This window comes from Mustela nivalis, assembly GCF_964662115.1.
Source record: "Mustela nivalis genome assembly, chromosome: 9".
NCBI lineage: Eukaryota > Metazoa > Chordata > Mammalia > Carnivora > Mustelidae > Mustela > Mustela nivalis.
The window spans coordinates 77,616,462-77,640,942 of NC_139028.1; the positions used below are offsets into that span (position 1 = coordinate 77,616,462).

The 24,481-nt window shown below is 34.3% G+C and overlaps 1 protein-coding gene and 1 long non-coding RNA gene across 2 annotated transcripts in view; one reads left to right on the forward strand and one right to left on the reverse strand.

Moving 5' to 3' along the window:
• Window positions 1-24,481, reverse strand: part of SOX6 (SRY-box transcription factor 6) — a 686,491-nt gene that overhangs the window by 614,805 nt on the left and 47,205 nt on the right. The gene's annotated exons all lie outside the window — the stretch shown is intronic.
• LOC309872724 overlaps window positions 1-24,481 on the forward strand; it is a 639,146-nt gene that overhangs the window by 39,019 nt on the left and 575,646 nt on the right. The gene's annotated exons all lie outside the window — the stretch shown is intronic.

Consider the following 24,481-nt stretch of genomic DNA (forward strand, 5'->3'; position numbering starts at 1 on the left):
GATGAACCGCGAGGGTGCCAACCTCCCGGTTTGGCTGAGCTCTGTTTATGTGCCTAAGTCGCCACCTTCAGGTCGAGCGGGAGACTGCGCCCGGCTCCTGGCTTGTCGAGACAAACCCGGCTGACACTGGCCCTGCTGCATTTAGCGACAGCGGGGACCTCTTGAAAGGGAAGCGAGGGGAGGGCCAACAAGCAGACCCGCTGAGCGAAAAGGCCTGCTCTCCGAAACTTGGGGTAGGAAGAGTGAGGGCTGACACTGCTCGTTAGCTAAAACCAATAGCCAACAACCGAGGAAGGCGCACTCTCCCAGCAGAGTACAAAGCTCCCGGCCAAGGATTCCGCAGCTCCAAAGCAGGCGCTGCACCCGCGAAACTTCAAGCACTAACTCCCACGCCTGTCGCGAGTGGTACAGGCAACTTCGGAGAGCGAAATATCCGCTCCAGTCCTGGCCGAAGACCGAGCTCCCTTCTTGCAGTGACCTCGGCTCAACTTGGACTCCACACTCCCTGGGGCCCCAGCTTCTTCTGTACCCTCAGGGCAGAAGACAGAGTGTCTCAGGGAGCGGCCAGACCCAAGGTCACTAGCAGCGGGTCCCCAGACAAGAACTGCACACCTGAAAACGCTCAGGCAACCCAGTTGCCTGCTGCAAGAGCTGGATACTTAGATCTATAGTCGCCCATTTCTCAGAAAATCAGTCTTTCTGATTGTCTAACAATGGAGTCGGTAAAACAATAATAATAATTAGGTCAGAGTTTTTAAACTTTCCCACCCCTACCTCTACTGAAAATCTTTACACACTCTTTCCTGTACTTACACCTTACATTATAAGGATACCAGGCTTAGGAATCCCCTCCCTAATCCTGAAATAGCCTGTGGTTGTTCTTTGTTATGCCTGGACACTGCCAGGCATCAATCTGCAAACCCACTCTAAGTCCATCCTCTTTGGTGAACTGTGCCACAGGGGTGCGTCCGTCTTCCCTATCACATAGGTACACAGACATTCTTTAAATGTAATACTTTATCAAAGGAGAGGAAGAATATTTTTATTTAACTCAAGAAAAAGGACACTCAGGAACTATCTCGTGTTACATGAGGCCGTAAGTCACCGGGGGCCTTCACTATTTTGATCAGCATAGTAATAATAATAATAATAACTAATTAAATAAATACATTAAATTTTAAAACAAGAACCACAGCAACCCAGTACTAGTAATGGACAAGAAATATCTTTTCAAAAAGAGAGAGGGAACAGGCCCCGAAGCCAAACCCCTATTCCCTGGTTTCACTCCACAGCCTAGCAAATTAACATTAGATCCTCCTCCACTCATGTAGAAAGCCAAGTGTCTTTGAATACAGTACTGAATTTTCCCAGGGAATCCCAATTATAGAAACACCTGTGCTAAGTAACACTATTCTAATCCACTATGAAAACCTTAAATATATAATAGCTCTCAAATCATCTTATTTCTTAGTTGCATTGGTGTGGGCCAACCTCATGGAAGAATATTAGACTCATACAATGCCCCCAGAGCCTTATCTTACAGGGGCCTTGGTTTTACCATACATAATCCTGGCAGTTCATCTTCTCTTAAGTGAAAGGGATATACACATGAAGCTTAATGTAACTGCCAGAAACTAAGCGTGGGTAGAAACCTCATTTAAAGAAAAACCAAATCAAAGACCAGTGACTATGAAACTGGAACACATGGCATGTAGGCAGCCAGGCACCAATTCCATGATCTTTAAATCAAAATCCTAGCAACATGGAAGTTGTCACTATTTGGCATATATTTTTCTTTATTATACATAGAATGTCAATGGCAAAAAATAGAATGAAATAAAACCACCATAAGAAGAAATGTGGTAGAAACCAGAAAATATAAACCTCTACCAACTCCCCTTCAAACATACATACCAGAACTAATATTTTGAAATGCCAGACCTAATGTTTTTAAAATACTATCTGAAAGAAAATTATTTATTAAAGTACTGATTGTTTTATTGCTTAAGGCTGCCAAAACTGCCACTAGATGAAGAGTGAAGATCTAGATGAAAAGTGAAATTTTTATCCAAATGTTTGTCTTAAAATGGAAACACTGAATTATTTTTCTAACTAAAAGTGATCTAAATAATTATATAGGTAAACATGAATATCACAAAAACCACAGAATGGAAAAATAGGATAGAGTTACAGGATGATTCAACCACAGAAATAACCTTTATTCACTAAAATTCGAAGTATTTGTCCCAATAGCATCCTTCTGAGATATCATGTTCTTTCCATTATTAAGTACTCTTGTTAAAGCATGTGCATTCCTTCATATGTGCTTCTCTTCCCAACACATACCCCTTCCCAAATCTGAGGTTTACAAACACTAAGATGACTACCATTTCAGTCAGTATACACTTTAGCCACACTAGAGACATTTGATAAATCCTACAGTTCCATTCCAGTGCCTAATAAAAGACAAGCAAGGGACACAAAAATAATGGTGTAAAACTGCTCACTGATAAATAACAAACAATAAAATAATAATTTACTAATATTACTACTCTTTAAATGTTTGATAATTTACTTCAACAATTATAGGCTTTCTGTATTATTATGTTAGCACTGGTTTTTTAAAAAAAATTAACTTAACTGAATTCTCTTAATTTTAAAGTTTGTTACTTAAAAATCTTTCCCAAAATCCTAGATTGCTATTTTTAAATTTTCAAAATAGAGGATTTCTCTTGTGTGTGTGTTTTTAAATATCACAATTATGTTGAAGACTTTTGCTTGTATTCCACATTTTTATTCACATTTAAATATTTATTGAGTGCCTAATATGTGCAAAGTAAATAATTAAAAGTGTGTTACTTAAGTATCTATCTTTTGCACTTTTATGACTTAATAAATACTAATTAAAGTTTCACATCTACAGAAAATTATTTAATATGCTGAAAATTTATTTTTACCAACTATGCCAGCAGAAGTATTCTGTTCAGTATAAGTATATTTGATAATTGCATATGATGTTAATGCATTTTATTTGGTATGTACTGTTTAAATTACCTTATATATTTTTACTAACCACTTACAGACATTTCTAAAAGTTCTTCTGACTTATCAAAATGTATATCTAAAAAAAAGCTTTATTTAAAAACAATCTATAGTTACAATTCAATTCCAAATAACATATTTTATGTATTCTACTTTCAAATCAGTTCTAAAAGAAACTTCAAACTATATCTTCAAATCAGTCTTTAAGTGCAATGCAGAATTATTCCATAACTTGCTAGTTTTAGGTCTCTAATATGTATCACAATCATACATGTAAGATAAAGATATTATCTACCTAAAGGCAAACAAACAAATGAAAGCAAAAAAAAAAAAAAAAAAAAAATCAGCATTCCAAGTATCTGGATGTTTGCAATTATTTAAATAGCTCATTCAATTTTATTGAATTTTTAAGTTCTCAACAGGATGTTTTGCATGAGGTTTGAATAATAAGAATATTTTATCTTTTTAATGGGGGAGGAGGAGAGACAGAAACATTGAGAATCTGCAACAATGATCATCCTCATGCTAATTCATGTCTGTTTAAGACAACAATAAGTGAAAAGCTTCACTTTTTCACACTTAAAGTTCTTGAATACTAGGCTTTTGGAGAAAATATTTAAAATCAAGAGCTCAGTACAGAAACCTCTTGTAATCGTATAGACTATGTTATCAACCTACTTTCCAAGTTGATGAAGTTTAGCACTAAACTGAATATTAAGCAAATAAGTGTTAACTATGTTCACTAGAATTAGCATATTTCAGATTATAGTTTATAAATTTTTAAGAGCATCAGCATCATGATATGGTTGCCATAGAAACTGCAACAATATGTCATTTCAATTAATTTTATATGCAGTGATAAGGCCTAGTTCTACATCACTTCAATACAAGTTTGAAAAGCAAAGACTGAAAAGCGATATAAATAGCGAATAGTGAGTTTCTAATTTATACCAGTTTAGAAACTAATAAAGTACAAGCCTTTTAAAAAGAAAAATGCACAATGCATTCAAATTGCATGAAAGGACAGCAATTTAATAAAGATCATAAAATGCTTTAAAATAAATACATTCTGGTGCTCGCTTCGGCAGCACATATACTAAAATAAATACATTCTGAAAAAAGTTTTTACTAACAATCAACTACTTTACTTCTCTTAGTATTCTATACTTTTGTTACTCGGGTTCATATATAGGTAACAAAAATTATTGGTTATTACATATTACTTAATTATTAAATTATGGATGTTCTCTCTGTTCTCTAGAGATAGGTGCATTTGCTTTTACATTATTAATTCAAAACAACTGGTATATAATTATAATATATTTTAGGGACTTATTGCAATAGATCCTTTTCACTTAGAAGGAAGACACAATGTATTATTGCAAAAGCCATCTTAGTATGTCACTACCAGAAATATTCCATTGACATTAATGGCTCAATTATTGGAACAGAAAACGCTTATGAAAATAAAGCATGTATTTCCTAAAGAATAAATATATCAAATGATTTGGAGCTCTTAATTAATCTGTTCTTTGGATAACAAATACTTTTTCCTTATATTTTCTCTCATTGCACATTTTTATATGGACTATGCCCAAGAAAACTCTGAAAATGATTTAAAAAGGCAAATTATATGTAAGCCTATATTTATCAGGCATCTCTTTCAGATATAATATAGCTTTTGTTGCCAATAATTTCAATTAATTACTATAAAGCAATGCCCCCAAAATATCTATAAAAATACTATAATACTAACAGTAATTTTTGGAAAAATAAATGAAGACAGTATGTATGTACTTTTTAATGGCAAAGAAACAATCTAAAGAAGAAAAGATAAACATACACAACTTATTCTTCTTGATAAGATTAAGAGGATTCCAAAGAAGCATTTAAATCCCCAGTTTTCCTGACAATTAACAATGAAAAACAGATGTTTACAAAGCTGTTTCATATGCTGTCTTAAAAGACGATAAAAGATCGTTTGTGGAGAGTAAGAAGGAAGAGCCAGATAACTGCTTGCCGAGTGTATATTTAAAAAGCATTTTCATTGGCTCAGTTATTGTTAATAGTGAAAGAAAACACTTTGTGATGCACATACTGTATGACTGTGACTATAGAAAACTGCCATCATAAAGTCCTCAAAAACTCTTAAGATGTAATTTACAAAGAAAATAATAACACAGAATTATTTCACTTCTCTGAATGCTACATATTTGCATACCAGGACTGTGTACAATATACTCATAATGCACATTCATAATAACAAGGACTTCTTAACACTATAACTACAGTGTAAGATCTGTGCATTAGACAATCAATCCTACCAAGTTTTACTTACTGGTGTGAAAGTGTTAGTCTGAGTAAGCCAGGTGTCTTCTGTCTACGCAACTGAAAACCAACCCATTAACTACTACATCACCATGATGAGAAAATACAATGACAAACTTGAAAATTGTGTGACCCTGCAAGACAACAGCAATTACTATCTAGTAGTATCTATCTAACACTATATTGGAAAATGTCAAATGAGTATTTTTAAAGTCACCTGTCATATAAAATCTTTAAAAAAAAAAGTCACCTGTCATAATCACAGACCTATATTACAAAAAAAATTTTAAATACAACTAATGTTTAATTGTTTTTTATATTATTTCTTGAACCAAGCACCATGCTAGGCACCTTAAAAATGTTTATGTATTTGGGCATTTTTATTTTTTGAAAATAAATCTTAATAATCAATTTTCTTCATGAAGCTTTTATCTCCTGCCTACATCACAGTAACTGTGTATTTGGTATCCACTACAGGTAATAGATAAATTTTAATTACGGTATTGTCCATATTTTTTCTTGGTTTTATGCAGCAGAGAATAAATATATCCTAATAAATAAAAATATGGTATTTCTATTGCCCATATGGGTTATTTACTAAATTTGCTCCTGACATTTTCTCTATTAGTCAAGATGGAAAAGATATTTTTGAAACAAAGAGAGGGGACAAATACAATATTGTCATATGTACAAAATATAACAGTACCTGGATTGGCAAAAACTCAGTAAAAATATCTAATTATGAAAAACTCCTGAATATATTAAAACAATTACATTTTTAAACTAAAATTTTGTTTAATATGAAAAATGACAAGATAATTACTTGTCCTTAAAATTGTATTAAATATTCAATAACCCATAAGCATTTATTTATATGAATGTTACTACTAAAATTGAATATATTTTACTGTGAAGCTTCAATTATCTCCCAGATCACAATAAAGGAAAGGTTAATTATTTACATGAACATTACAAATATATTAGGAGCATGACATTTAAACACAAGGAACAAAAAAACTACCTTGCACCAGCAACACTTTAGTCTTGATATTATGTTAGTTTAAAAGACTGCTAAAATCACCAACAGACTTCTGATTGAATATACTAAAGTACAGTAGTATATAATAAAGTATAAAATGTGAACTTTCTCATTCTGCTTTCATCTGTGTGTTTATATTTGAAAAAGCATGCAGCCTCAATTTTTTATGAACAATATGTCATCCAAGAAACTTAACTAAGATGTGTTTTACAATTAGCAAACTTGGTTTTAGTCTGTTTATAATTAGTATTTCACAAAGTGATGCATACAACAGCTAATATTCTGCTGCTCTGTAATTTAGAGTGCTCGTGTACTACTTACAATTATTTTGTGCTATCCTTAAGTAAACTAAAAATCCTAAAATGAGATAACTAAGAACAATTTATCCAAGACAAATTGAAACATGCAAGGCATGGGTGCTAAGAAGAGTAAGAAAGAGTACTGGTATCCGGTTTCAATAAGCATATTGTTCACAATCATCGCAAGTCATTCCAAGAGACGCATTTTAAGATGCATCAGACACATTGAAATGAATTGTCATTCAACTGTCACAAAAGGCAAATACAACCTAGAAATAGTGAAAGTGTTATCTCAGATTTCCAAAGAATATAGTGTTGTACATGAAGATGATGTAGAGTATCAGACTGCTTTAATATTACAGTTTTGTTCTCATTGACTATATATACTTAGACATTATCCTAAACAAGACACCAGCACAGTTGAATAAATCAGCTTCTAAAATAATTTGGACATTTAACTGCAGAATTTTTTTCTGACTGCTAAGTTCATAGTGCCCTTTGAAAAATCTGTTAATAATTGCATATCCTGTCATTTCTACTTCCTAAGTACTACTTCTGCATTCACTAGTCATTATCTTCTTGTCTTGTTTTCTTGTTTTAGCAAGTGAATGTTTAATTCTTATATATCATCTCTCCCATATTCCCAAATAATTATGTAAAACTCTTGGCTAAGTCAATGCTTACATTATCACACAAAGTAAATTTCATTCATGGCTGAGCCAAGTAGTATACTATAAATACATGTCATTTCTTTTATACCTTCTTTGTTTTTCCTTATTGAAAGTCTCACTAGTAATCATCTATTAACTTTTTATGGGCTTATCATCATCACTTTTTTCACATGCTTTTGCCCATCAGTATTATTTTTCAAATTTACAAATAAATAATCTTTCTTTCAGCTCAAATTCAAACTGGCTGCCCTTCATGTCATTGAATAATGGTCATCCAGGTATTTGCCCTTATGAGTTCTTGTGTTGGGGCCCACATCTCTTTTTCTTGGTTTACTTACCTCACTTTATTGGAGCACATTCTCTAGTAACTTCTTTAACAAAAACAAAGCATAAGAAATAAGTTTGATTTTATTATCTATCTGAAAAGTTATCTAGCTGTCATGACATTCAGTTGATAATTTGATTTAGTATAGAAATCTAGGTTGAATTATCACCACTGCTATTCAACATAGTACTAGAAGTCCTCCCCTCAGCAATCAGACAACAAAAGGAAATTAAAGGCATCCAAATCGGCAAGGAAGAAGTCAAATTATCACTCTTCGCAGATGATATGATACTATATGTGGAAAACCCAAAAGACTCCACTCCAAAACTGCTAGAACTTGTACAGGAATTCAGTAAAGTGTCAGGATATAAAACCAATGCACAGAAATCAGTTGCATTTCTCTACACCAACAACAAGACAGAAGAAAGAGAAATTAAAGAGTCAATCCCATTTACAATTGCACCCCAAACCATATGATACCTAGGAATAAACCTAACCAAAGAGGCTAAGAATCTATACTTAGAAAACTATAAAGTACTCATGAAAGAAATTGAGGAAGACACTAAGAATTGGAAAAATGTTCCATGCTCCTGGATTGGAAGAATAAATATTGTGAAAATGTCTATGCTACCTAAAGCAATCTACACATTTAATGCAATTCCTATCAAAGTACCATCCATCTTTTTCAAAGAAATGGAACAAATAATTCTAAAATTTATATGGAACCAGAAAAGATCTTGAATAGCCAAAGGGATATTGAAAAAGAAAGTAAAAGTTGGTGGCCTCACAATTCCGGACTTCAAGCTCTATTACAAAGCTGTCATCATCAAGACAGCATGGTACTAGCACAAAAACAGACACATAGATCAATGGAACAGAATAGAGAGCCCAGAAATAGACCCTCAACTCTGGTCAACTCATCTTCGACAAAGCAGGAAAGAATGTCCAATGGAAAAAAGACAGCCTCTTCAATAAATGGTGTTGGGAAAATTGGACAGCCACATGCAGAAAAATTAAATTGGACAATTTCCTTACACCACACACAAAAATAGACTCAAAATGGATGAAGGACCTCAATGTGAGAAAGGAATCCATCAAAATCCTTGAGGAGAACACAGGCAGCAACCTCTTCGACCTCAGCCACAGCAACATCTTCCTAGGAACATCGCCAAAGGCAAGGGAAGCAAGGGCAAAAATGAACTATTGGGATTTCATCAAGATCAAAAGCTTTTGCACAGCAAAGGAAACAGTTAACAAAATCAAAAGACAACTGACAGAATGGGAGAAGATATTTGCAAAAGACATATGAGATAAAGGACTAGTGTCCAAAATCTATAAAGAACATAGCAAACTCAACACCCAAAGAACAAATAATCCAATCAAGAAATGGGCAGAGGACATGAACAGACATTTCTGCAAAGAAGACATCCAGATGGCCAACAGACACATGAAAAAGTGCTCCATATCACTCGGCATCAGGGAAATACAAATCAAAACCACAATGACCCAGCAATTGCACTGAGCAGAGAGCCCGATGCGGGGCTCAATCCCAGGACCCTGGGATCATGACCTGAGCCAACAGCAGAGGCTTTAACCCACTGAGCCACCCAGGTGCCCCTCTTTTAACATATCTTGCAAAGTAGGTCTACTGGCAAGAATTCCCTCAATTTTTGTTTATATGAAAAAGTCTTTGTTTCTTTTTCACTTTTGAAGAATAACTGCTAGAGACAGAATTCTATATTGATGAAAGGTTTTCTCTCAACACTTTAAATATTTCACTCCACTGTCTTCCTTTTGTGTGTGTGTGTGTGTGTGTGTGTGTGTGTGTGTGTGTGTGTGTGTGGTTTGTTTGTGTGGTATTGAAAAGAAGCCTAATACACTCTTATTCTTATTTCTCTATAGGTAGCATGGTTTTTACCTCTGGATTTTTTAAGATTTCTTCTTTGTCTTTGATTTTCTGCAGTTAATTCCTTCATTAACATAGTTTTAAAAAATCCTTAACAAATATTAGCAAATCAAATCCAACAATATAGAAAAAGGATAACCAATAATAACAAAGTAGTTAGTGAAAAAGTAGGATAACCAATAATAACAAAGTAGTCAGTTTGTAATTTAAAGAGTAAATTAACAGACTAAGAGAAAAAATAGATGCAAAAAAGCATGAACAAAAATGCAAACAAATTTCATGATTTAAAAAATTCTTAAAAATTAGAAATAGAAGGAAACCTCCTCAACTTTATAAATAGCATCTCTGGGGGTGGCGGGTGGGTGGGAGAGAGCTACAACCAACATCATACTTAATAGTGAAACATGAATGAAGCTTGGGAATAAGGCAGTGATGCTCAGATTCACCACTTTTGTTCAACATTGCACTGAAGGTCCTAGCTTTGCAATATGGCAAAAATTTTAAAAACAAAAAGCATAAAGATTAGAAAGTAAATGTAAAACTCTCTTTGGAGATGGAGATATATTTTTACAAGCTTAAGAAATCTACCAATCATGAGAATTAATATGAAAATTTAACAAGGTCACAGGAACAAGGTTGATATTTTAAAATTAGTGCATGCATATATGTCAGGAGCAAACAAGTGGAAAATGAGGTTAATAAAAACTATGCTTGTTAAATTTCTTCTAGTTATAGTTTCATAATTTCTGATCCTTTTGCTATGCTTTCTTTTATCTCTTTGAACATCATAAACATACCCACTTTAAAACCTTTATTAGACTCTTACAGTCTCAGTTTATATGTAACACATTTCTATTTCAATTATCAATTTTTGTTGATTTCAGAGGTCTGCCTTAACTTGTTTTTTCATATGTTTTAGATTTTAGCTTGTAATTTTATTTTATGTAGAAATTTTAATTTTGTGTAATTCTCTCTTTACTCCCCCTCTCATTTCATGTATTTATAGTTACATCCATCTAACTCCTCAGGCCCCAGTTCAAATCCAGACCATGCAACAATGGCTCCTGGGGTCTTTTCCGTATAATGATAGAGGAGATATCACAGGTCAGCTAACAAAATCAATTTCAAGGAAGAAAGACTTAATTTACTTCTTGATTAAGCTATGACTCATAGCAGCAAGAGACAGTAAATTGTATAGCCTCCAATCAGTATATCCCTCCAATCAGCTCTTGGGAAACTTCAGAGTTTTTTTTACATATTCTGTATATATTTTGAATATTAATGTTTATCAGGTTCACATGTGGAAAATAATCTTCTCCCAATTTATTTGTTGAGCTTTTAGAGTTCCTTATGTGTTCTGGATACAAATATTCTAACAACACGTAGTTTTGGAAATATTTCACCCAATCTGTGGCTTGCCTTACCTTTCACTTAACAGTGTCTTTTGAAGAGCCAAAGTTTTTCACTGGATGAAGTCAAATTTATTTTATGGACTGTGCAATTGTGTGATATCTAGAAAATATTTGGCTAGGCAAAGCCCACAAAATTTCTCCCCAGTTTACTTGTAGAAACATAATAGTTTTAGGTTTTACACTTTGGTCTTTAATGCATTTTGAGTTAATTTTTATATACGGAGTAAAGTATTATTCAAGGTTCTTTATTGGTTGCTTTTTCTCTTTTCTCTTCCACTTTCCCAACACCCAAGTATTCAATTATTCCAGCACCATTTTTTAAAAGACTTTCCATTGAATTGTCTCTACACCTTCATTGAAACTCAATTACCATATATGTTTAGGTCTATTTCTAGGCTCTCTATTTTATTCTATTGATGTATGTGTCTATCCCACCAATATCATAATGTATTAAGTACTATATAGCTTTAGTGTAAATCCTCCAATTCTGTTAATCTTTTCAGAAAATTTTGGTCATTCTAGTTTCTTCTCTTTTCAATATAAATGTTAGAATCAGTTTGTCAATTTTTACCAAAAACACTGCTGAATTTTGTTTGGGATTGCATATCTGTAAGAGTTGCTGCTCTAGCCTTCACAACTTCTGCATGATTCTGCAAGTCTGTTTATTATAGCAACCTTGGAAGCTACATGTTAAATAAGGCAGAGCCAAAATAAGGGAAGGAGCCTGAGCACCTAAATCTTTACTTAATGGAAAGCCACCCACTAATCCAAAACACCTGCTCTGGAGTACCCTCAGAAGGAAAGAAACATCTCCTGTGGTAAACCACTGGCAAGTAGAGTTTATCTGTTAAACCAGCATGACTCTAACTAATACATTATTCCATAAAGTTTTGTAATATTATCCTTAAAGATTCTTGCAATCTTCTGTTAGATGTATTCTTAGGTACTTACATTTTTTTTTGCTATTATAATTGGTCTTTTATTGCACTTTCTAATCCTTTGCTTCTCATGCTACAAATATGCAATTATTTTCTGATTTTACATCCAGAAATATTGATAAATTCTTATTAATTCCAATAACATCTATAGATTAATTTTGCTTTTCAAAGAAGATAATCATATAATCCACAATGATCCTTTTACACCTTAGTTCTTTGCCTGTCTATACCACACAAACTAGACTCTACAATGCAGAGTAGACTCTACAACTACAATGTAGATAAAAGAGGTAATAGCAGCTATGTCTTATTTGTGATTATAAAATGAATGCTTTTACTGTTGCAAAATTAAGTGTTATCTGCAAAGTGGGGTTTGGGTAGTATCCTATTCTCATATTCAGGAAATCCTCTCTATTCCAAATTTGTTAAGAGAGTTCTTTTTATCATAAATGGATTTAGAATTTTATCATGAAGTTTTTTTTAATTTTTTATTTTTTATAAACATATATTTTTATTATCATGAAGTTTTTGTCATTTATTGAGATGTTCACGAGGTCTTTCTTCTTCAATCTTTTTTTTATTGAACTATTGGAGTACAAACTTATCATTTTCATCCTGTATTCATTCTTCCCTTTTTTCCTCCTCTATAAGATATATACATATATACATATAGATACAAATATAGAGAGATGTAGGTACATAGATAGAGATAGATAATAGATATCCCTATATATCTATCTCTTCTTTATCCATTCATCTGTTGGTGGACACCTGGTCTGCTTCCATAATTTGGCTATTGTAAATAATGCTGCAATAAAGACAGATGCGTATGTATCCCTCTGAATCAGTGTTTTATATTTTTGGGGTAAATACCCAGTACTGTGATTACTGGATCTTAGGATAGTTCATTTTTAACTTTTGAGGAACCTCCATACTGGCTTCCAATTGTCTGCAACAGTTTGCATTCCCACCAGTTAGTTGTGTACAAGATTTCTTTTTCTCCACATCCTCACCAATACCGGTCGTTTCTTGTGCCATTGATTTTAGCCATTTTGAGAGGTACAAGGTGTAGTTTTGATTTGCATTTCCCTGATGATGGGTGATATTGAACATGTATCTGTTGGCTATCTGGATGTCTTCTTTGGAGAAATGTTTGTTCATGTCTTCTGCCTGTTTTTGATTGGATTATTTATTTTTTGGATGTTGAGTTTTATAACTTCATTATATATTTTGGATACTAAATCTTTTTGGATATGTCATTTGCCTTCTCCCATTCAGTAGTAATCATTATATGATTAACATATAAATGTTATACATTCTATTCTATCCATTATATGATTAACATATAAATGTCTAAAAGAATTAAAATATTTTATTCTTTCCCCAAACAATACATGGACTTTAAACACTTTAATTCCAGTCAATACCATCAAACTTTTTTTAAAGATATATATTTTTTTATTTGTCAGAGAAAGGAGAGAAAGAGCACCTTCTCCCACTCAGTAGGCTGCATTTAGTTTTGTTGATTGTTTCCTTTGCTGTGCAGAAGCTTTTTATTTTGATGCAGTCCAAATAGTTTATGATTGCTTTTATTTCCCTTGCCTCAAGAGACACATCTAGGAAAAAAAAAAAAAGTTGCTACAGCTGATGTCAGAGAAATTACTTCCTGTGCTCTCTTTCAGAATTTTTATGTTTCAGGTTTCATATATAGGTCTTTAATCCATTTTGAGTTTGTTTTTGCATATGGTGTGGGAAACTGGTCCTGTTTCATTCTTTTGCATGTAGTTGTTCAGTTTTCCCAATACCATTTGTTGAAGAGATTTTCTTTTTCCCATTGCATATTCTTTTCTGCTTTGTTGAAGTTTAATTGACCATATAATTGTAGGTTTATTTCTGCGTTTTTCTGTCCTATTCTATTGATACATGTCTATTTTTATGCCAGTACCATATTGTTTTGATTACTACCACTTTGTAATATAACTTGAAATCTGGAATTGTGATGCCTCTGATTTTGTTTTTCTTTTTCAAGATTTGCTTTGGCTATTTGAGGCCTTTTGTGGTTACATATAAACTTTAGAATTGTTTATTCCAGTTCTGTGAAAATGGCTGTTGGTATTTTGATAAGGATTGCCTTAAGTCTGTAGGTTACTTTGGGTAATATAGACATTTTAATAATACTTTTCTTTCAATCCATGAACATGGAATTTCCATTTATTTGTGTCATATTCTATTTCTTTCATCAATGTTTTATAGTTTTCAGATCTTTCACCTCTTTGGTTAGGTTTATTTGTAAATATCTTATTTTTTGTACAATTGTAAATGGGTTTATTTTCTTAATTTCTCCTTCTGCTACTTCATTGCTGGTGTATAGAAATGCAACAGGTTTCTGTACTTCGATTTTGTATCCTGTGACTACTGAATTTGTTTATCAGTTCTAGTAGTTTTTTGATGGAGTCTTTAGGGATTTCTATATATAGTACCATGTCATCTTCAAATAGTGACAGTTTTATTCCTTCCTTACCGATTTGAATGCCTTTTATTTATTTTTGTTGTCTGATTGTTGAGACTAGGATTTCCAGTACTATGTTGAATAAAAGTGTAAAAATGATGAGAGTAGACATGCTTCTCTCATCTCTGTTAGGGGAAAAGCTCTCAGTTTTTCATCATTAAGGATGATGTTAGCTGTGTGTTTGTCATAAGTGGCCTTTATTATCTAGAGGCACGTTCCCTCTAAACCTACTTAGTTGAGAGTTTTTATCATGAATGGATGTTGTACTTTGTCAAATGCTTGTTTTGCATCTATGATTTTTATTTTTTCTTCTTGATGTGATGCATTGTGTTGATTGATTTGTGAATATTGAACCAGTCTTGAAACCCAGAAATAAATCCCACTTGATCATGGTGAATAATTTTTTAAAATATATTGCTGGATTCAGTTTGCTAGTATTTTGTTGAGGATTTTTGCATCAATGTTCATCAGAGATACTGTACTGTAGTTCTCTTTCACAGTGGTGTCTTTATTTGGTTTTGGTATGAGAGTGATACTGTCCTCATACAATGAATTTGGAAGTTTCTTTTCCCTATGTCTTTGCGTTTCGTGAGTATTTTTATAAGTTAAATATATACAGCTGAGATTTTCTTTTTAATCTAGTAGAATAATATTTGCTTTTAGGTGATGTTTAATATATTTATATTTAATATAATTGCTAATACATATTATTTATTTGTACAATCATTATTTCTTGTTTTCTATTTGTCCTGCTTTTTCCGTTTTCTGCTTTTTTTCTCATTATTTTCTCCTATTTTACATTCATTGAGTTACTGTCTGTTTTTTCTCATTCCATCCTCTCTCTTCCACCACTTTAGAAGTATGTATTAGCTAGTATCAGGATTAGCTGCTGATAAACTTCCTAATATAAAACAATAACAATAAAAGTACAAATAACAGGAATAAGACAAGATAGAAATTTATTTCTCTTTCATTTAAAAGGTGTCCAGAGATAGTTAGTTAGTCCAGGGCTGGTATAGATGTTCTAATATCATCAAGAATTCACATTCTTTCTATCTTTCTGCACAATCATCCTAGGCCATGCTTGCAGACTTAAAACAACCCTCTTCGTCCATGATTGTCTAAGATGGTTGCTAAAGAGGTAACTATCACATCTATGTTGCATCCAGCAGAAGAAAGGAGGAAGAAGACACAAGGCCCATCTCCCACCCAAGAAAATAATTGTCTTTTGGGGAACCTGGCTGACTAAGTCAGTTAAGTGTCTGACTCTTGATTTCAGCTCAGATCATGATCTCAGGGTCATGAGATCAAGCTCTGCCCAGTGTGGAGTCTATTTAAGATTCCCTTTCTCCCTCTCCTTCTGCCCTTCCACTTCCTGCATGCTCACTCTCTCTTAAGGAAAGAAGGGGGGAAAAAGCATTTTGAGGAATTTTTCTGGAAATTCCACACTACACTTCTGCTTAAATATCTGAATTTAAGTCATATAACTAGAACTCATATGAGAAACCAAAAAATGTCCTCTGACTACAAACACTAACAACCTAAATGAAACTGAGGTTCTGTAACTAAGGCACAATGCACATTTGGCTCTCCCATGAAGTTATACATTCTATTCTATCCATTATGTGATTAACATATAAAGGTCTAAAAGAATTAATATATTTTATTCTTTCCCCAAACAATACATGGACTTTAAACACTTTAATTCCGGTCGATACCATCAAACTTTTTTTTAAAGATTTTTTTTTTTATTTGTCAGAGAAAGGAGAAAAAGACACAAGCCAGGGAAGCAGCAGGCACAGGGAGAAGCAGGCTCCCTGCTGAGCAAGGAGCCAGACTCAGGATTTGATCCCAGGCTCTGCAATCACAACCTCAGCTGAAGACAGACTCTTTTTTTTTTTTTTTTGCCTTTTTTAAAATTTCTTTTCAGCATAACAGTATTCATTGTTTCTGCACCACACCCAGTGTTCCGTGCAATACATGCCCTGATACCCAGCACCTTGTTCCCCCAACCTCCCACCCCCCCACCCCTTCAAGACCCTCAGGTTGTTTTTCAGAGTCCACAGTGTCTCATGGTTCACCTCCCCTTCCAATTTCCCTCAACTCCCTACTCCTCTCCATCTCCCCCAGTCTTCCTTGTTATTTGTTACGCTCCACAAATAAGTGAAACCATATGATAATTGACTCTCTCTGCTTGGCTTATTTCACTCAGCATAATCTCTTCCAGTCCCGTCCATGTTGATACAAAAGTTGGGTATTCATCCTTTCTGATAGAGGCATAATACTCCATAGTGTATATGGACCACATCTTCCTTATCCATTCATCCGTTGAAGGGCATCTTGGTTCTTTCCACAGTTTGGAGACTGTGGCCATTGCTGCTATAAACATTGGGGTACATTCACTTCATAAACATGGAGTACATTCACTACATCTGTATCTGTGGGGTAAATACCCAGTAGTGCAATTGCAGGGTCATAAGGCAGCTCTATTTTTAATTTCTTGAGGAATCTCCACACTGGTCTCTAAAGTGGCTGCACCAACTTGCATTCCCACCAACAGTGTAAGAGGGTTCTCCTTTCTCCACATCCTCTCCAACACATGTTGTTTCCTGTCTTGTTAATTTTGGCCATTCTAACTGGTGTAAAGTGGTATCTCAATGTGGTTTTAATTTGAATCTCCCTCATGGCTAGTGGTGATGAACATTTTTTCATGTGTCTGATAGCCATTTGTATGTCTTCATTGGAGAAGTGTCTGCTCATATCTTCTGCCCATTTTTTGATATGATTATATGTTTTGTGTGTGTTGAGTTTGAGGAGTTCTTTATAGATCCTGGATATCAACCTTTTGTCTGTGCTGTCATTTGCAAATATCTTCTCCCATTCTGTGGGTTGCCTCTTTGTTTTGTTGACTGTTTCCTTTACTGTGCAGAAGCTTTTGATCTTGATGAAGTCCCAAAAGTTCATTTTTGCTTTTGTTTCCTTTGCCTTTGGAGACATATCTTGAAAGAAGTTGCTGTGGCTGATATCGAAGAGGTTACTGCCTATGTTCTCCTCTAGGATTCTGATGGATTCCTGTCTCACGTTGAGGTCTTTTATCCATTTCGAGTTTATCTTTGTGTATGGTGTAAGAGAATGGTTGAGTTTCATTCTTCTACATATATCTGTCCAATTTTCCCAGCACCATTTACTGAAGAGACTGTCTTTTTTCCTGTTTTGTCGAAGCTTATTTGGCCATAGAGTTGAGAGTCCATATCTGGGCTTTCTACTCTGTTCCACTGGTCTATGTGTCTGTTTTTATGCCAGTACCATGCCGTCTTGGTGATCACAGCTTTGTAGTAAAGCTTGAAATCAGGTAACATGATGCCACCAGTTTTATTTTTGTTTTTCAAAATTTCCTTAGCAATTCGGGGTCTCTTCTGATTCCATACAAATTTTAGGATTATTTGCTCCAGCTCTTTGAAAAATACCGGTGGAATTTTGATTGGAATGGCATTAAAAGTATAGATTGCTCTAGGCAGTATAGACATTTTAACAATGTTTATTCTTCCAATCCAAGAGCATGGAATGGTCTTCCATCTTTTTGTGTCTTCTTCAATTTCTTTCATGAATGTTCTGTAGTTCCTCGAGTACAGATCCTTTGCCTCTTTGGTTAGCTTTATTCCCAGGTATCTTATGGTTCTTGGTGCTGTAGTAAATGGAATCTATTCTCTAATTTCCCTTTCTGTATTTTCATTATTAGTGTATAAGAAAGCCACTGATTTCTGTACATTGACTTTGTATCCTGCCACGTTACTGAATTGCTGTATGAGTTCTAGTAGTTTGGTGGTGTAGTCTTTTGGGTTTTCCATATAAAGAATCATGTCATCTGAGAAGAGAGAGAGTTTGACTTTTTCATTGCCAATTTGGGTACCTTTTACTTCTCTTTGTTGTCTGATTGCTGTTGCTAGGACTTCTAATACTATGTTGAACAAGAGTGGTGAGAGTGGGCATCCTTGTTGTGTTCCTGATCTCAACGGAAAGGCTGTGAGCTTTTTCCCATTGAGTATGATATTTGCTGTGGGTCTTTCATAGATAGATTTTATGAAGTTCAGGAATGTTCCCTCTATCCCTATACTTTGAAGCGTTTCAATCAGGAACAGATGCTGGATTTTGTCAAATGCTTTTTCTGCATCAATTGAGAGGACCATGTTGTTCTTCTCTCTTCTCTTATTGATTTGTTCTATCGCATTGATTGATTTGCGAATGTTGAACCATCCTTGTACCCCAGGGATGAGTCCCACCTGGTCATAATGGATCATCTTTTTTTTTTTTTTTTTTGGTTAATTTTTTTTTTTTATTTTTGCTGTGAAAGGTTGATGTAGTATGCTTTTCTTTTTCAAATTTTTTTTAATTTTTTATTTTTTATAAACATATATTTTTATCCCCAGGGGTACAGGTCTGTGAATCACCAGGTTTATAATGTACTGTTGGATCCTGTTTGCTAGGATCTTGTTGAGAATCTTAGCATCCATATTCATCAGTGATATTGGTCTGAAATTCTCCTTTTTGGTAGGGTCTTTGCCTGGTTTGGGGATCAGGGTAATGCTGGCTTCATAAAAAGAGTCTGGAAGTTTTCCTTCTGCTTCAATTTTTTGAAACAGCTTCAGGAGAATAGGTGTTATTTCTTCTTTGAAAGTTTGATAGAATTCCCCAGGGAATCCATCAGGTCCTGGGCTCTTGTTTTTTGGGAGGTTTTTGGTCACTGCTTCAATCTCATTACTAGATATTGGTCTATTCAGGTTGTCAATTTCTTCCTGTTTAATTTTGGGAGTTTATAATTTTCCAGGAATGCATCCATTTCATCTAGGTTGCTTAGCTTATTGGCATATAACTGTTGATAATAACTTCTGATGATTGTTTCTACTTCCTTGGTGTTAGTTGTGATCTCTCCCTTTTCATTCATAATTTTATTAGTTTGGGCTTTCTTTTCTTTTGGATTAGTGTGGCCAATGGTTTATCGATCTTATTGATTCATTCAAAAAACAAGCTTTTAGTTTCATTGATACATTCTACTGTATCTCTGGTTTCTACCTCATTGATCTCAGCTCTAATCTTGATTATTTCCCTTCTTATGTGTGGAGTTGGTTTGATTTGTTGTTGGTTCTCCAGCTCTTTAAGGTGTAGAGACCGCTGGTGTATTCTGGATTTTTCATTTTTTTTGAGGGAGGCTTAAATGGCTATGTATTTCCCCCTTAGGATCGCCTTTGCTGTATCCCATAGGTTTTGGACCAAAGTGTCTTCATTCTTGTTGGTTTCCATTAATTGTTTAAATTCATCTTTGATCTCCTGGTTGATCCAAGCATTCTTAAGCAAGGTGGTCTTTAGCTTCCAGGTGTCTGAGTTCCTTCCAAAGTTTACCTTGTGATTGAGCTCCAGTTTCAAAGCACTGTGATCTGAGAATATGCAGTGAATAATGTCAGTCTTTTGGTATCAGTTGAGTCCTGATTTGTGACCCAGTATGTGGTCTATTTTGGAGAAGGTTCCATGTGCACTTAAGAAGAATGAGTATTCTGTTGTTTTACATTGGAATGTTCTGCATATATCTATGAGGTCCATCTGGTCCAATGCGTCATTCAATGCTCTTGTTTCTTTATTGATTTTCTGCTTCAATGATCTGTCTATTACTGAGAGAGGTGTGTTAAGATCTCCTACTATTTATGTATTCATATCAATATGACTCTTTATCTTGATTAATAGTTTTCTTATGTAATTGGCTGCTCCCATATTGGGGGCATAGATATGTATACTTGTTAGATCATCTTGGTGGATAGTCCTTTTAAGAATTACATAGTGTCCTTCTGTATCTCTGACTATAGTCTTTAGTTTAAAATCTAATTTATCTGATATGAGAATCACTACCCCGGCTGAAGACAGACTCTTAACTTACTGAGCCACCCAGGCATCCCAATCAATACCTTCAAACTTTTAAGCTTTTTGTCCAATATTCTAATTCTATATAGTTTTTTACTCCTGTAAATATTTTTGTCATTTATACTTATTTAAGTTGATTCACATTTTAGCCAATTTATTGCTATATATTATATTATATACCGTATTATTCACTACTCTTTCTTGCATTGCAGACCTTTCTTCTTGTATCACTTAAATTTCTTTTAGCATGGGTCGGCTAGTTACAAACTTGCTCTATTTTTTATTTTATTTTTTTTAGTGTTCCAAGATTCACTGGTTATGCACCACACCCAGTGCTCCATGCAATACAGGCCCTCCTTAATACCAACCACTAGGTCCTCCCAATCCCTGAACCTCCTCTCCTCCAAAACCCTCAGTTTGTTTCTCAGAGTCCACAGTCTCTCACAGTTTGTCTCCCCCTCCAAACATGCTCATTTAAATATTTTCTTTTTGTTCTTGTTCTAAAGACCATTTCATTGGATATGCAAATTTAGTTATAATCATTGCTGAACATATTCTATCTTTTGTCTTCCTCTGTTCCTAATGATAAAGCTGTTAGCCGAACTGTTGTTTTTGAAAAATTATCTTTCTCTATGTTGCCCTTAAGATTTTTTTTGTCTTTTGTGCTCTAAAGTTTCTCTACAGTATGTCTAATTGTGGATATATTTTTATTCATTTCCATTAGGACTTGAGTTTTCTGAGTCTCTATATTGGTTACTTTCACTAATACTGGGAAATCCTCTTCAAATATTGCCTCTGTGCAATTATTCTCTTCTCATCTGAATCTATAATTGGATTTACATTAGATTTTCATATGCTGTTCTCTATGTCTCTTACCCTCTCTTTTGTTTTTTTCTAATCCTTTCTCCCTCTAGGCTGTAGTCTAGAAAATGTTCTTAGCTTTACCATCCAGCTGTATCTAACTGAGTTTTAAATTTTGTATATTATAATTTTGTTTCCATAATCTCTCCTTGGGTTTTTTTTTTCATATCAGCAGTCATCTCTTATTGTCTCTTATTCTTCATTCATATTTTAATATATTTTTGTTTTGTTAAACATATAAAATATACCTATTTTATATTCCATGTCTAATAAGTCCAATATCTAAAATACTGTCAGGTTAGAAACATTTATATCAGGGCACCTGGGGCTCAGTGGTTAAGCATCTGCCTTCGGCTCAGATCATGATCCTAGGGTCTTAGGATCAAGCCCCATATCAGGCTCCCATTAGGCTCCCAGCTCTGTGGGAAGCCTGCTTGTTCCTCTTCCACTCCCCCTGCTTGTGTTCCCTCTCTTGCGGTGTCTCTCTCTGTCAAATAAAGAAAATCTTAAAAAAAAAAAAAAACACAATTTATATCATTTCTGCTGCATCTTGCTCATGGCAAACATAAAAAATGCTCAACATAATTAGTCGTTATGGATATGTAAATAAAGACCACAATGAGATCCCACTTCACACATACCATGATGGCTACAACCACAAGGATCAACAATTTCAAGTGTTGGTAAAGATACAGAGAAATTAGAACCTTTAGACATACTGGTGGAAGCTCCATGAGACCAGTATGAGAATTAAAAGCTCAAAGGGAACCCAGCATGGGAGGTCCCCACATTTTTGTTTCACTTCCAAGAGTTTGACCAGGTTCACAGTAAGTAACAGAGGAAATTCTTCTGTTTCAGGCAGGGAGAGAAAAAAACAGGAACATTTTGTAATATGCCAGAGGAGGAGTATTTTCCTCTTAGAAAGTCCTTCAGCTTAAAAAAAAAGAAAAAGTCCTTCAGTCAGGGGAAACTAGTTAACCAGAGCCAACCTGCTGGCTTATTATCAAAGCCTAACTGACATAGGAGAAATAAAACACCTAACTCTAGTGAGCTCTATCCTTCCATGTGCGAGAAAAGAAATACCAAACTCTAGCCCACTCTAGCCATCTCGCCCCACTTAATAGAGAAGAAAAAACAGAAACACTTGTGAAGTTCACAGTACAGAGGCATAGTCTCCTTAAAAAACTTAGATCTAATTATAGAACTATAGAATGCTTCCCTTCCTCCCATACCTTACTATTATAAAAGGCCTATTTACAGTAATTTTTTTACCTAGTACATCATGTCTGGCTATCAAGAAAATTTACAAAGCACACTGAAAGGGGAAAAAAAACACACACATAGTTGGAAGAGACAGAGCAAACATCAGAGCCATGCATATCAGGAATATTGGAATTAAAATAACTAGAATTTACAACTATCTTTAATAATCTAAGGGCTCTAATGAATAAAGTAGACAGCATAAGAACATATGCTCATAAGAACATATGAGCAATGTATTCAAAGAGATAGAAATCCTAAGAAAGAACAAAAAATGAATGCTAGAAATAAAAACACTATAAAAGAAATGAAAGTGTCTTTGAAAGACTTACTAGCAGACCAGACATGTGTCAGAGAAGAATCTCTGAGCTTGAGGATATATCAGTAGAAAACTTCCAAACTGAAAAACAAAAGTACAAAAACTGAAAAGAGGAAAAAAAAGAAAAAAAGACCATGGAACAATTACAAAAGGTATAATGTACAGATAATGAAATACCAGAAGAAGAAAAAGAAGAAATATTTGAAACAATAATGACAAAGAATTTCCCCCAAATTAATGTCAGTTACTGAACCAAACATGATGGAAGCTCAGAGGACATCAAGCATGATAAATGAAAAAACAACAACAACAAATCACCTTGGCATATAATTTTTAAATTACCCCCCAAAAAAACTAAAGATAAAGAAAAAAATCTAGAAGGAAGCCAGAAGGTGGGAAAACACCTTACCAATAGAGGAAGAAAGATATGAATTACATCTAAATTCTCAGAAACCATGCAAGTAAGAAGAGAATGGAATAAAGTATTTGTAATGTTGAGAGAAAAAAACAATGAATCCTGCATTCTGTATTCTGAGAAATTTTTCTTCAAAGTGAAGAAAAATAAAGATTTTCTCAAACAAAAATTGAAGAAATTTGTTGCCAGTAGACCTGCCTTAAAAGATATGTTAAAAGAAGTTCTTTAGAGAGAAGGAAAATAAGATAGGTCAGAAGTTTGAATTTATATAAAAAAAGGAAGAGCATCTAAGAAGGCATAAGTGAAAATACAATAAAAATGTTATTTTTCTTTTTCTTAATCTAACAAATAACAGTTCCTTCAAAATAATAATAGCAGGGGACCCTGGGTGGCTCAATGGGTTGGACCTCTGCCTTTGGCTCAGGCATGATCTCAGGGTCCTGGGATCACGCCCTGCGTCAGGGTCTCTGCTCAGCCTGGAGCCTGCTTCCTCCTCACCCTCTGCCTGCCTCTCTACCTACTTCTCTACTCTCTCTGTGTCAAATAAATAAATAAAATCTTTAAGATAACAATAATAATAATAACAGCAACAATGTATTTGTATGATTATGTATGCTTATGTGCATATCATACATATATATGTGCTTACATATGCATCATATATATACAAATAAAAGTAAACTGAATGACAGCAATGATATGAGGAATGGTAGGAAGAAATTATGGTTATTTTGTTATCATAAGTTACTCACACTGCCTATGAAGTGGTCTAGTGTTACATGAACATGGACTTGGATTAGTTGTAGGTGTATATTGCATAATCTAGAGCAACCATGTATTTAAAAAGGAAGTATAACTGATATGCTACAAAAAGAGAGCAAATGGAATCATATAAAATGCTCAATTAAAACCATAAAAGTTAGGGGCACCTGGGTGGCTCAGTCAGTTAAGCATCTGCCTTTGGCTCAGGTCATAATCTCAGGGTCCTGGGATTGAGCCTCATGGTGGGCTCCCTGCTCAGCGGAGAGGCTGCTTCTCCCTCACCCTCTGCTGCTTCCCCCACTCCTGCACTCGCTCTTTCTCTGTGTGTGTGTGTCTCTCAAATAAACATAAAAAAATTTTTTTAGAAAACCATAAAAGTTAGAAAAAGAGTAGAAAGCAAAAAATAGGAACAAACAGGATGAGTAACAAATAGAAAACAGTCACAAATATGGTAAATATACAACTATATCAATAATCACTTTGAA